The sequence below is a fragment of the Peromyscus californicus genome, unplaced genomic scaffold (genome assembly GCF_007827085.1).
Source record: "Peromyscus californicus insignis strain IS unplaced genomic scaffold, ASM782708v3 Scaffold_16__1_contigs__length_79575227, whole genome shotgun sequence".
Classification (NCBI taxonomy): Eukaryota; Metazoa; Chordata; class Mammalia; order Rodentia; family Cricetidae; genus Peromyscus; species Peromyscus californicus.
This window is the reverse complement of record NW_026294458.1, coordinates 14925137-14939196: the sequence shown is the minus strand read 5'-3', so window position 1 is coordinate 14939196 and position 14060 is coordinate 14925137.

Sequence of the window (14060 nt, the reverse complement as noted above, 5' to 3'; positions counted from 1 at the left end):
ACCATGTTTCCCAGGTGGTCTTGAAGTAGGGCAACTTCCTGCTTCAATCTCTTCTGTGCTGGGATTAAGGTGTGCTCCACCATGCCCAGCCTTATGTAGGCATGTTTATATATGTAAATGTGCACATGCCTACAGAAATTTTCATTAAATAGAATCTAAGCTGGGTATGAAGGATAGTATGTCTTGGCACACAGAGGCTGAGGTGAGAGGACCACCAACCTGGACAACACAGTGAGACGATCACTCAAAAGCTAAATACGGCTTAGTTTTCATTTCATTATAAGGGACAATAATTTAGAGCTTAAGTGAATTGCCCATCTTCCCAGAAACTGGAAATTCAATAGAGATACCAGTCTGAGTATAACCATCCTGGCAAGAATGAGAACAACCCCCTCCCCCCACCAAAGACAGTTCCTCTGTGTAGCAGCCCTGGCTGTCCTGCAACTCTCTCTGTAGACCAGGCTGGCCCTGAACTCACAGAGATCCACCTACCTCTGCCTTCTGAGAGCTGGGATTAAAGGTGTGGGCCACCACCCAGCTAGAATGAGGACATCCTAAGGAGGCACTGTGGTCCAGCTCTGGCTATCAGACTGTTGAAACAATGGTACTCAAGAAGTCATTATGGGCTGGAGAGATGGCTCAGAGGTTAAGAGCACTGCTTGCTCTTCCAAAGGTCCTGAGTTCAATTCCCAGCAACCACATGGTGGCTCACAACCATCTGTAATGAGATCTGGTGCCCTCTTCTGGCCTGCAGGGATATGTGCAGACAGAACACTATATACATAATAAATAAATCTTAAAAAAAAAAAAAAAAAGTCGCCGGGCGGTGGTGGTGCACGCCTTTAATCCCAGCACTCGGGAGGCAGAGCCAGGCGGATCTCTGTGAGTTCGAGGCCAGCCTGGTCTCCAAAGCGAGTTCCAGGAAAGGCGCAAAGCTACACAGAGAAACCCTGTCTCGAAAAACCAAAAAAAAAAAAAAAAAAGTCATTATTTCCCCCAAGCATCTCACGCTGGAATGAGGAAAAGCCTGAAGTTTGGTGCCAGCTAGATGAAGAATTTGTCTGGGAAAGATTTTATAAAGTTCTCACAACTTTTCTGACCACTTGCAGAAGTGGCTGGAACAGAAACAAGAACCCTTGACCGGGACTGCTTAGCCACGCTCACTTCCTTCCCTCTCCTGAAACCTAAATCTCACCTTAGGATGCAGAAGAGGGTCTTGGGGGTTGGATGGGGTTGGTATTTCCCTGCTTTGCTTTTCACTAGTACTTCAGCCCATTAATGATGATGAGTGCCAAGCCTGGCTGGTTAGGGCTGTTATAAGAACGACCCCACATGCTCTTGATCCCAGCACTCAGGAGGCACAGGCAGGCCGATCTCCGAGGCCAGCCTGTTCTACATGGAGAATGTCAGGTCGGCCAGGGCTGTGTGTGTGTGTGTGTGTGTGTGTGTGTGTGTGTGTGTGTGTGTGTGAGAGAGAGAGAGAGAGAGAGAGAGAGAGAGAGAGAGAGAGAGGCAGACAGAGAGAGAGAGAGAGAGAGGCAGACAGAGAGAGAGAGAGGAAAAGAAAAGAACCCCCTAACTTACAAAACACACAAGCTGGGCTGGAGAGATGGTTCAGTGGTAAAGGCTGCTTACTGCTCTTCCAGAAAACCTGAGCTCAGTTCCCCAGCACCCATGTCAGGCACCTTTAACTCAACCTCTAGAGGATCCATTCACTCTTCTGATCTTCATGGGCATTCCACACAGTCATACATACACACAGACACTCATGTGTGTATATATATACATATACATATATATGTGTTTGGTTTTTTTTCCTCCCAGAGCTGAGGACTGAATCCAGGGCCTTGTGCTTGCTAGGCAAGAGCTCTACCACTGAGCTAAATCCCTAACCCTATACATATATGTGTATGTGTGTGTGTGTACATATATATGTATACACATACAAATTTAAAAACAAACACACAAATTAATTTATTGGACAAGTCCAAAGTATGCAAAAGAACTCTGTTAGCTTCATTCTGCAGATAAGGAGATCACAGGCCAGTGGGATATGGCCTGCTCCAAGTTGACGGTGAAGTAAGGCTGAAAAAAGTGATCCATGTCCTGACTCTATGCTCTGCAGTCCGCACATTGATGGCCGAGGTATTTTCCCTCCAGCTCCGACTCTATGTTAAGGTGTTTCTTCCTGGAGGCAACAGTGACACTTTGGCACTGGAAGACCTGAGTCTTAGACACGCTGTGAATATCCATTAGCTGTGTGAACTTGGTAGTGTTCTAGTTTGCTGTGATAAAACACTGACTAAAAGCAACTGGAAAGGAAGGGGTTTATTTCAGCTTACAGTCCATCACTGAGGGAAGTCAAGGCAGGAACTCAAGCAGGACAAGAACCTAAAGGCAGGGACTGAAACAGAGGCCATGGAATGGTGCTGCTTACTCGCTTGCTACATATGGTTTGCTCAGCCCACTTTCTTATACAAGCTAAGACCACCTGCCCAGAGATGGCACCGCTACCAGTGAACTGGATCTTCCCAGGCACCAATCAAGAAGATCCCCCACAAACATGATTACAGGCCAATATGATGGAGGCAGTTCCTCAACTGAGGTTCCCTCTTCCCGGGTTACTCTATATGTGTTAAGTTTATGAAAACTAACCAGCACAGTTTATTGAGCCCCCATTTTTTCTGTTATAAAATAATGCCTCCCTCACAAATTTTTAAATAAGATACAAAGCACATCTTTTTAGTTCTTTCCTTCTAGTCTTGGACCTCAGCATAGCAGTAGGAATTATGTATGTGGTTTCTGTTAGAACATCTTATATTCAGACCATTAGTATAATTGGAATGCCAATTGCCAGTTATCACTCAGTTTTTTAGTATCATTGTTTCTAACTCACAGGCTTACTTAATAGCTGACAATTTTGTATGGGAAGTATATTTATTTTTGGTTTTTCCGAGATGGTTTCTCTGTGTACCCGTGACTGTCCTGGAACTTGCTCTGTAGACCAGGCTGGCCTCGAACTCCATCTGTTTCTGCCTCCCAAGTGCTGGGATTAAAGGTGTGTGCCATCGGCCGGGCGATGGTGGCGCACGCCTTTAATCCCAGCACTCGGGAGGCAGAGCCAGGCGGATCTCTGTGAGTTCGAGGCCAGCCTGGGCTACCAAGTGAGTTCCAGGAAAGGCGCAAAGCTACACAGAGAAACCCTGTCTCGAAAAACCAAAAAAAAAAAAAAAAAAAAAAGGTGTGTGCCATCACTGCCTGGCTTGTATGTGGAGAAATAAAGCATGGCCTGTGGAATAGGGGAAGGGGCTGTAACTAGCTTTAAATCTTAAAGAGCAGAGCTGAGCGGGGAACCTGTAATGGCAGCTGGGTCACTGCTCCTTAAGGTCAATCTGTGACAACTCAATGATTAATCTCACAAACAACACAATCAAGAGACTCAGTGGGCAAAAGGTACTGCCTTCAAGACTTGGAGGAAGAGAATGGATTCCTCCAAGCTGTCCTCTGACCCCACTCAAGTGCTGTGACACTTGCACACCCACACGAAATAAATGTAACTTTTCAATTTTTTTTACTTTTTTTTTTTTTTTTTTTTTTTGGCTTTTCGAGACAGGGTTTCTCTGTGTAGCTTTGCACCTTTTCCTGGAACTCACTTGGTAGCCCAGGCTGGCCTCGAACTCACAGAGATCTGCCTGGCTCTGCCTCCTGAGTGCTGGGATTAAAGGCGTGCGCCACCACCGCCCGGCCAATTTTTTTATAAAGGAACTACATACATACTTGCAACCAACAGGTTTACAAAGGCCAGTATGAGGTCCGTTTCCTCATGGAGCTCAGCTCTGGGAAGCAACAGAGCGTTGCCCACCATCCTTTCAGACTGTTAGCCTCAGAATTTGGTTCTTACAGACACGATCTGGATCTCACCTCACCAGTGCATCTGCAAATCAGATTACGAATCGGCTGAGATGGGCAGGTTAATGCCATATAAGGCTACATCAGGCTGCAAGGCCCGGAAAAAAACAGGACAGATGTTCCATTCTCAGGGGTACGGAGGTGGGATCCTGAGACAGAAAAGGAAGTTATGACAACAGGATTTGAAGGAAGGGAAAGGGGGAAGACAGGCCCAGCAGGCCAGCTGTTTTCCAGTCTTCTTTAGAGAGACTGACTAATCCTCCTCCACTGACAGAACAGAGCACTGTCTTTTAACTGAAGGATGGAAAGAAGGAAGTCTCAAGGGTTGAACGAGACACCAGTCACCTGAGAGGAAGTGTGGGTGTTTTTTCCTTCCTTGGTATAAAAATACTGAAAACTTGGGCCCACTCAAGCTAGGCTTCGTTTCCAGCGCACTGAAACTGCTTTTGGTTGTCAGGGGCTGACTCTAATGAATACCTGTCTCTTTCTTCTCGACATTGTATGTAGCTGATTCTTGAACATCCTCCCTCAGTTCCCTGGCACCTCACTGGCATCTCCCCTCCCTCCTGGACAGTTCTCTTTACAGGGTGACCCTGAGGCTTTGGCCCTTCTTGACTTCCCCTCAGGGAACCTCATTCACTCTCAGCACTGAGCTCCACCTATACTGGCATTTCTTGGATCTAACTCCAGTTCACCTCTCCTTCTAGCTTCATTCTGTGTCCAATTTCCTATGCTATGCCTTTTTTTTTTTTTTTTAAGCTGAGGATCGAACCCAGGGCCTCCTATGCTATGCCTATAATCAGAAGTTAACGCCTGCTCTTACCAATCATGTCTGATGCATTCAGTAAGGTGCCCACCTGCCAGAAACTTAGGTTTTCCCATCATCCCAGATCAAACTGCAAGCTCCATTTTCTACCTCCCAATGCCTCTCAACTACACATTACTCTCCAACCCACCCCCTACACTCAAATGCCACAAACCTAGCTCTCAGAACCTCAACCTCTCTTCCCCTCTCTACAGTCTCTGCATTTATTCTCCTGCTCCTAGATTAGCTGTCAACCTTCAGTATGAAAATGAATTTGCCAACATGCTATCTACCCCACCCCTCTTTCCTAGACTGGATACTAAACCTTCAACAGGGTAGATTGAACTCTACCAATACCCTATCCTTCAATATTCCAGGGAAAACAAAGTCCCCCAACTGGTTCCTTTTCTATCTTTTTTTTTTTTTTTTTTTTTAAAGATTTATTATCTATGGTGCTGTATCTGCATGTACAACTATATGCCAGAAGAGGACATCAGATCCCCTTATAGATAGCTGTGAGCCACCATGTGGGTGCTGGGAATTGAACTCAGGACCTCTGGAAGAGCAGTCAGTGCTCTTAACCCCTGAGCCATCTCTACAGCCCCACGTTCCTTTTCATACCTTAGTAAAATCTTTGGTTTCACCCACTCCTTGAGGACAGGGACTATGTTACTTTACCATCTTCATACATTTTTTTTTCTGTTCACATTTTTAAAGATTTATTTTTATGTGCATTGGTGTTTACCTGCATGTGTGTCTGTGTGAGGGTGCCAGACCCCCTGGAACTTGTGTTCAGACAGTTGTGAGCTGCCTTGTGGGTGCTGGGAATTGAACCGGGGTCCCCTGGTTAAGAGCACTGGCTGCTCTTAATCACTGAGCCATCTCTCCAGTCCCTTGCTGTTCCCTTTTTGAGATAAGGTTTCATTCTGTAGCCCAGGCTGGCCTTCAACTTACAGCAATCTTTCTGTTTCAGCTTCAAAATGCAGGGATCACAGGTGTTTTGGAACATGGCAAGTCTGGCGCTTAGCGACACTAACAGTCCAAATAAAGGAGAAGTACAAACTGACCCTTGGTGAGTTAGGCAAAACCACAATGCCTATTGTACAACATGATCATATCTCCTGACTTTTTGCCCATTTAGTAATTGTTTTCCCTTCATTTGTTTAAATGGAGTTTTTAGTTAGTTTGTTTTTTTTAAACAACTTTTTTTAAAAAAGATTTATTTATTATGTATACAGTGTTCTGCCTGCATGTGTCCTGCAGGCCAGAAGAGGGAGCCAGATCTCATTACAGATGGTTGTGAGCCACTATGTGGGTGCTGGGAATTGAACTCAGGACCTCTGGAAGAGCAGCCGGTGTTCTTAACCTCTGAGCCAACTCTCCAGCCCCCTTAGTTTGTTTTTGAAGTAAGAGCTCATGGAGCCCAGGCAGGCCTCAAACTTGGTATGTAGCTAAAGATGACCCTGGACTACTGATGTCTCCACCTCTAAGTGCTGGCATTACAAGCAGACACCATACATACCCACCTTAGCTGATTTTAGTCATTATTACTGGTGTGAAAGAGTAAACGCTTCATTGCCCAAATTTGTGAAATATATAATTGTACTTTCAAGGCTCATAGCTAACCCAATGCTTTCCTAACAGTGTAATCCAAGAGTTCACTCTATTACTAAGAATGGAGCAGAAACAAGGGCAAAGAGCACCTGACAAATACAAACGGACCTTTGTCAATCAAAACTAAGCGTCTTAGTTTTTTATTTGTTGGTTGATTTTTTTTGTTTGGTTTTTAAAGACAGTATCTCTCTATGTAGCCTTGGCTGTCCTGGAATCTGATATGAAGACCAGCTTGGAACTAAAGGCATACTCTACCACGCCCAGTTGTTTTTTGAGAGAGGGTTTCATGTTGTCCTGGCTAACCTTGAACTTGCTATGTAGCCCAGGCTGGCCTTGAGCACCTGATCCTCCTGCCTCAAAGTACTGAGAAACCAAGTTTTAAAAATATAACTTAAGGGCCGGGCGGTGGTGGCGCACGCCTTTAATCCCAGCACTCGGGAGGCAGAGCCAGGCGGATCTTTGTGAGTTCGAGACCAGCCTGGTCTCCAAAGCGAGTTCCAGGAAAGGCGCAAAACTACACAGAGAAACCCTGTCTCGAAAAACCAAAAAAAAAAAAAAATATATATATATATATAACTTAAGTGCCTCAAACATGAGAATTTAAGGACAAACTTTTGTAATCTGAATTATATGAATGAAAAGTAGTATCTGTTACTTGACAAAAACAATGACACAAAAAACTAATACTGAAAAGTTTTTGCTTTTATTTCCAAGATCAAATATTACAACAGGACATTTACATGTATTTATAAAAAATGCAGCAGTTGAATTTCTAGATCAGAGGTTTCCTGGAATTTGGTCCCTCTCTCAGCACAGTGAGCTGATGTCTTCAAGACTTCTTCATTCCCCTCCCCCCCACCACTGCCCCACCCCCCCACCCGAACTCAAGTTGCAATATTAATATAAAGCAACTGGGTACAACACATCGAATATTCACAATTTGGTACAGCCCAAACCAGGAAATCATCAACAGAGAAATCCTGACTTCAGAAAGCATTTGCCTATAGCCTCTGTGTGTCCATGGAAACATCACAGCCAGGTGTCTAACATGCCCCACACTCAGAGCACATGGAGTCGTGTGCTTTCGCCAGCAGTTAGAGCTCTCCTGCCTCCACATGCCTTCTGATTTCAGACTTCCCCTAGCACCTTTACAATCACCACATATTCGGGAGGGTCCTTCACAAACACTTCAGTGGTCTCAAAACCTTCATTCCAATTTGGGGAAGCATTCTAACAATAAATGATCTCCTAGTACTGTGGAATCAATGCCCAGAAACCTGAACACTCCCCAGGCATATTAGGGAGCACTGGCCAGAAACACACCACAGGAAGTAGCTCTGTCCACTATTTTCTTGGATTCAGCAACAAGCTGAACTACAGATTAAATTTAGAGCCTGTTCTTTATTCAGAATTCAAATCTCAGTAAGACCACCACTGTGTCCAGGGCAAACTGAGCACACAAACTGCCCAGGAAATACCTACACACTGTGTTAAGAACTGCTAGAAAAACACTTGTAAAGCAAATACCCCAAACTGACTTCAGTTACCTCTTGATAAGACAAGAAGTGAGGTTTGGAAAAAGACATGAGAGACATGTTTAAAATACAGTTAGTGAAGACGTGCCAGAACTGGGCACCCAGATGACTCTAAATGCATTGTTCAAACTGAACTCATACAAAACATGCAAAGCTCACAAACACTCCTCAAGTTTCCACAGAACAACACTTTCTAGAAAAAGGACTTGCTTAATAGTTAAGGAGGAAAACAAAAAGACGTCTAGATGCTTAGAATTTGTTAATAACCAACAGAAAAACTGTTTGGAAAAAAAAATTCTCAAGAGTGAAAAACTTATGTCCAATATTCATGTAAAAACTTGGACAGAAGCCCCCAAAGTCTGCATCTCACGTCAGTATCCAACAGCACTCATCTCTCCACATCTGAGGCTTGCGGCTACCTCACAGCTGTCCTGTCTGCTTCCCAGGCGCTACAAACAGCCTTTATGACCTCGAGGAGTAGACCTAGAAAATAAGGTCCATGTCTGCAAAGGGCAAGACAAACAGCTCCCACCACAGGCTTGTTACTCATGAATGAGAGGTGGAGGCCACAGGCTACTTTCACTAATTAGTTGGTAAAGCAGGGGGCTCTCTGGAGGCAGCAGAACATCAACACAGTTAAGGGTATTTGATTAGTTTCATGAGCCTATTTGTATTTTGAATCATATCACTTAGCATTTATTGATATTTTCCACTGTTAAGAAAACAGCAGCTGTGAGAAAAGCACACCATAAACTCATTTTATGAAAACAAGGTATCCAACTGAATAAAAATATTCTAATGTCATTAGCTTGAAATTAACCCTGGGGACACATACTGCAACACACAAGGAAGAAACCAGGACAAGAGTGAACGGTTCCCTATCAGTTAAGAGTCCCACAGGAGCCCATGAAAAAAGTAACGGATTCTGAGAAAGGGAAAAATTCAACTTCGGGTCAGAACTTATCTCACTTAAAACAGTCCCCAGTTTTTAATGATCACTAAGTGACTCTCGCTATCCTAGTTGAAAAGCTGGTCTTCGTGGTCATGCTGGAGATCCAACCCAAGGTCCTGAGTACACACCAGCCTAGAGATCCCTTTCTGGTGGAGACAGGTGGTCAGGGGTCACCTGTTGTTCCGGTTTAGCTGGACTCTTCTTCCCATTGAGAACCAAGTCACCTTATAAGGCATATAAAATCTTAGAGCAATTTAATTGCTAGAAGAAGTACCATTACATAATAAAAATCTACTGATTACTGTCAAAGAATTAAGTGCAAGGATGTAACTTCCCATATTTATAATGTGATTGTTCTTAGGCAAAATACTATCATTGGTATTCACATCTCTAATTATGTGAGCAGATCTTTAAACAAATTTTTTATTTTTATTTATTTTGTGTGTATGACTGTTTTGCCTGCATGTATATCTGTGTACCACATGCATGCCTAGTGCCCTCAGAGATCTGAAGAGGGCATCAGATCCCCTGAGACTGAAGTTATGGATGGTTGTGGCCCACCATGTAGGTACGGAGAAATAAGTACATGCAAGGACAGCATGTACTCTTAACTGCTGAGCCATATCTCTGGCCCCATATTTTCTGGCTTCTTATAAAATCAAACATAAACTCACTATATAACCAGTAATTCTATATATCTCACTATTTTCCTCCAGAGCAATGAGACTCGTGTTCATACAGACACTTGTATGTGGCATTATAGTAGCTTTAATTATAATTCTTGAAAGAATAATGATATTTAATTGGGGCTATAAGAGCATTGCAATGTACAAATACACGTCACAGTAAACTACCAGTATATTCAAAAGGGTAAGGCAAGGAGAATTTTATTTTTGAGTCAAGATTTTGGTATACAATTTCAGGTTGACATGGAACTAGCAATCCTCCTGCCTCAGCTTCCTGTGCATGCCTAGTAGCCTCAGATTCAGAAGAGTTGGAGCCTCTACAACTGGAGTTATACAGTTGTGGGCTGTTATGTGTTGCTGGGACTCAAACCCAGGACTTCTGCAAGAACAAGTGCTCATCTCTCCAGCCCCATGAGCAAATTTTTTGTAAACTTCTTCACTATGTTTAATCACGTAGTTAGTTCACATGGATAACCCAAGTCTATTTTGGGATTATATGGCAGAAAGGCCATATTAAAAACAGAGTCAAAAGTAATCAGGTTAAGCCAGGTGTAGTGGCTTGTACCTATAATCCCAGAAAAGCTCAAGACCAATGTAGGCTAGTGAGTTCCAGGCCGGCCTGGGCTACTGAGTGTGCTTTAAACTAAGTACTGGTTCAGCAGTTGTGTCTTTAAAAAACAAACGTTTATGAGAATGGTGAGATTTAAGTAGGGCAACCAACAATCTATAAACTAACTCACTGCCTTGGGGTTTCTCAGAGCCAGCCATCCTCTTACTGAATGGGAATTCTCCTTAGGAGGAAACAAGCGGTAAAAAGGATGTTTGCCTCCAAATGTACCCTTCTATGTTAACTTACAAAAAATGAGAAATAGTATACATTAAAGCTTAGAAATAGAATTTCAAAAAACAGCCAAATATATTAAATAGCATGACTAATTTTTTGAGAAATTAGATAATGAATGAAGAAGAGATAGGCATGGTGGCTCACTGTAATCCAAGAAGGACCCAGAGGTTCAGGGTCATGTTCAACTACACAGTCACTTAAGAGGCCAGCCTGATCCAAGGAGACAGCCAGGACTACATACAGAGACCATGTCTCAAGAAAAAAAAAAAAAGAAAGAAAGAAAGAAAAGAGGCTAGCCTGAACAAGACAAAACAAAACAAACAAACAAACAAAACAAAAAACAGAGAGAGAGAGAGAGAGACAGACAGACAGACACGCAGGCAGAGAGAGAGAGGGAATGGAGAAGAAAGATTAAAAGGTTGTTTCACTTCAGGGTTTCATCATCTCCAATAACCTAGGTAACCTCATTCTTTAATGAGGAAACTAACCAAGGCTACAATAATCTCTGTTCTTAAAAATAAGCAAACCACATAACTCTTATTTCTAAGCTGTCTCATTATCATCACTAACACAAAGGTTGAATCTAAAATCCAAACACTCATCACTGAAATACTAAACTGTATTTACAGGAGAAATCAATCTATTAGAATGGTATAGTCTTTGGTTATTTTGAGTTCTAAAGAACATTCCTGTCCCATTCTAAAATGTGAACCAGGGATTCTAAGTTTCACAGAAAACAACTGAAATATTAAGTAAGGCAAACCAATAATAATCGTTCACTGCCCACGGGACCTTTCTGCTCAAGGACAGGGGAGTAACTCAGGTTACAGTAGAGTGACTGCCTAAAAGCAGTCTTCTCATTAAGGCTTAAGCTGCTGGAAAAGTGAGCTCCTGAGTGGCTGGCTCTTCCTATCCTCAGTACTTTTCAAGTTTTGGTTTTACACAAGGCATCACTATAAATTTGTACTCCGTAATTTACTATTAAGTACATAAATGAAAGATCTCTAAAAGGTGTGACACCACAAAGATCCACTCTATGGGACAAGAACTATTTTTAAACATCAGTTTAATGGAAATCTTGAAAAGGTCACGTCTGTCCAAACCAAGTGTGAATTTCACAACTTAAATAAATTAACTTCACAACTGCTGAGCCAGTACTTAGCTTAAAGCACACAAATTCAGCTTCAGTGTTGGGGACATCTGCTTTGCAACTCATTACATTTCAGTCATTCTTAAAACTCATTAGGCTTACAGCACTGAATTTTTAAAAAATAATTAGCTGTTTAAAGATCACTAGATCTGTAACTACTGTACACTGCTTTGAGGGATTTCCGTCATCACAGTGAGGTCTGTAAGAGATTGGGTCATAGATACTTGGACACAGGAAAAAAATGAAAGGAACTTATTAACAAGTACACTTTTAACACTTTAATTAGTCTGAGAATGATATAAAATAAAGGGAGAGACCAGATTCATAAAACTTTTGGGTGGATATAAGTTTTTCTGTAAGGGCTATGATTCCAGGTGCACATTTCCTCCATGAGGTTAATTCTATTAGTAGTTAACCTTATCCTTCCCCACTCATGTTAAAACTTAAAAACATCTAAAGTCCTTGGACTTGAAAAGATAGAGAACTACTAATCTAGTATGACTCTGTTTTTCAAACAAGAAATTCGAGAATCAGAGGAAGGAAGGAAGTTGCCAAGCCGCCGCCGAGAAGCAAAGCTGTTATCCAAGTGCACTGAACCCTCCAGGCACCCTTCTTTGTCCCAGGATCAAACACCATGTATTGTACCCAGGGGGAGAAATCCTGCCTTCATTTTTCAGGAGCCCTCTGGTATTTTTCTTAAGTGTTCAAGTGAGATTCCTGCTAATTAAAGAGTTTTTAGTACTGGAGTTTAAAATTCTTTATTACTTGGGCAAAGGTCTTGACTTACTGATAAACTTAATGCCAAATCTAGTATTTTCAAGAGGCGGAGTCAAAGACTGAGGCACAGAGCTTGCTACCATCCATTTTTCTTCTCTGTGAGAACACCCCTAACTAAACCTACACTATCCTTCCCTTCTGAGTTCCTAATATAGTAACAGTTCAACCCTGAAAGGGGTAACATTCATCTTCCTGCTGTTATCCATGTATATAGATGACTCCATAATTGGATATAACAGTCTTAGTTCTCAAAATATTTCTAACTTCTGACTACAGACTCAAGAGTGCAAATACAGTAGAGTTGTAGACAGGAGAAAACAAAGAGGATTGTTCAATACCTAGATAGTCGTATCTTCCTTTTAAAAAAATCTTTTCTATGCCTTCCATCTATTCTTGGCAAATAATGATGCAATTATTTTCCTTACTGGATTATTTAAAAAAATAAACAAAAAACAACAATGGACAACCGTCAGTTAAAAATGGCATAATTGCCGGGCGGTGGTGGCGCACACCTTTAGTCCCAGCACTCGGGAGGTAGAGCCAGGCGGATCTCTATGAGTTCGAGGCTCCAAAACTACACAGAGAAACCCTGTCTCAGAAACAAACAAACAAAGGCATAATTAAGATTTTATAAGGATAGCACAAATCCCACAGTCTTGACCCTCCAACTACTCCTTCCAGCTTTAAGGAAACAAAACCCCTTAGTTTACAAAGCCAAACAATAAGATGGCCTTCGAGTAACTAACTGATGTTGGACAACACACCACCAAGGGTGAAGAACAGACTCTGGGCTTTAATTTTAATTTGCCCTTACTAGTAATGACACAGTGAACAAGCTGTATGATTCCAGTTTTCTTCCTCATTCACAAATGAGTAGAATATACTGTGTAGGGAATGCATGAAGACAGAGGAGGAAACACACACACAGTACACATAGCACATGCTAGCTACTCAAAACCAGTCCTGCTCTTGCCTCACCCGGTACGTTCTCAAGTCCAGACAGCATTGCTCTCACTTTGCTCACCTGTTTTCATTCCCTTTCTTTATATGTCACTCCCAAGTCTGTCTTGTCCCTTTCCTCCTTACTTTAAAAACTTCTGAGCTGTTTCTACTACCTACAGGGAATCACTATGTTTAACTAACCTCACAGACCTCATTTAACTGTCCAATAAAAGCTCTCCCTTGAAAGACAAATAACTTGCAGAAGAACTAAGACGAACCCTTATGTAGGTTAAATATTTGAGCAAGGCAATATTCCCATTTATTTTTCTCATGTATAATCCATAACCCTTCCTCCCATGGGCCAACCCTGATAACCACACTCCTGGTCAAAATGAAGTAAAATCCCCTACAGCTCACCATCCTGACTAAGCTTGAGAAATGTACAATGCCCTGTCTCTTACCTCACACATATGCTCAGTCATCTTAATTTGCTTTCTCATGAATGGATTTGCCAGTGCCAAGAACATAAAAAGCACTGCATACGCACTCTCACTCTGAACATCCTGTCTCAGGTTCTCAAGACAGGTTACTAGATAGAGAACCTAGCCGAACAGGACAAGAGGACGCAACAGAGTCCTCTGGGGAAACCTTGACTGGTCTGGGCTTTAGCTGGGCCTGTGCTGGGAGTGGAGATGGTGCCCGCACAGCAAAGCTAAGGACTCTCTTTCACTTTTACCCTGTGACTCCGGAGGCTTTAGGCTGCTGACCTTGACTATTAGTTTTGTAAAACCTTCTACTGTACATTTCAAAGTACACAGCTCTATTCCTCAGACAGCCAGTTTTTAT